The sequence below is a fragment of the Crocodylus porosus genome, unplaced genomic scaffold (genome assembly GCF_001723895.1).
Source record: "Crocodylus porosus isolate Cpor-Errol unplaced genomic scaffold, CroPor_comp1, whole genome shotgun sequence".
Classification (NCBI taxonomy): Eukaryota; Metazoa; Chordata; order Crocodylia; family Crocodylidae; genus Crocodylus; species Crocodylus porosus.
The window spans coordinates 3,156,048-3,156,927 of NW_017728934.1; positions in this window are offsets into that span (position 1 = coordinate 3,156,048).

Here is an 880-nt window from a genome sequence, read left to right on the forward strand (position 1 = left end):
CCAAATTAGCTAAAACTAATTCCAAATCTAAGAGTCCAGAACCATAAGTGGCCTTACTACCGGCAAACATCCTCCACCCCCACCTGGGGCTTCAGATGTTCCCAAAACCTTTGGCCGGCATCCTCTGTGCAGGCCCAAGCCTGGAGGCTTAGAGTTTGGATACCAAGTTTTGCTTGCCCTCAGCCCTACGGCCACAGGAGCACGCAAGGGAGGAGACTCCCGTTTCCAGAAGCGGCTTAAAGCCGCTGCACCTCGGCAGGTACTGAACCACGTCAGAAGAGCAGTTTTCCTGCCAGGCGGTTCACGAAAACTGCCTTCATGGACACAGATCTGTGGTGTTTCCGCGCCCAGGTTAAGCCACCATTATGCTTGCTCTGAGCCTTCAAGAGGCCAAGATTGAATTTTATTAGATGTTAGGAGTTATATCAGCAGATGTTTAGAATTAAGACTCCAAGATGAAAGCCAGTAGGGAAATACAGATCAACGGGCAGACAGCCAAAGTCCTGTGTGCACATGAAAGTATCTGTGGGCCTTGGCTGTTTGGGTGGAGATTTTTTGGTTTTCTTTCTTCCCCCCTCACCTGCACAACCCTCGCGGCTCCCGGCACGTGTTTCTCGCCCCTGGCCTCCCACTTCCGTGCCCAGCCACGCCCCCCCGCGACGTCACCTGCCCCGCCTTACATCCCTGCAGGATCGTGATCCCCTGGCTCTTCCCGGGAGCTCCGCGCTCCGCAGGGCGTCACCGCTCTAGAGCCCCGCCCCTCCCAGTGCAACGCCCAGTTCCGGTGACCCCGCCCCTCGCGCCGTTTCACGTCAGTGACTGACGTCACGCGCCCTGTTTCCCACTGCGGCTGCGCGGCGATGGCGGCGCCCGGCGCGGG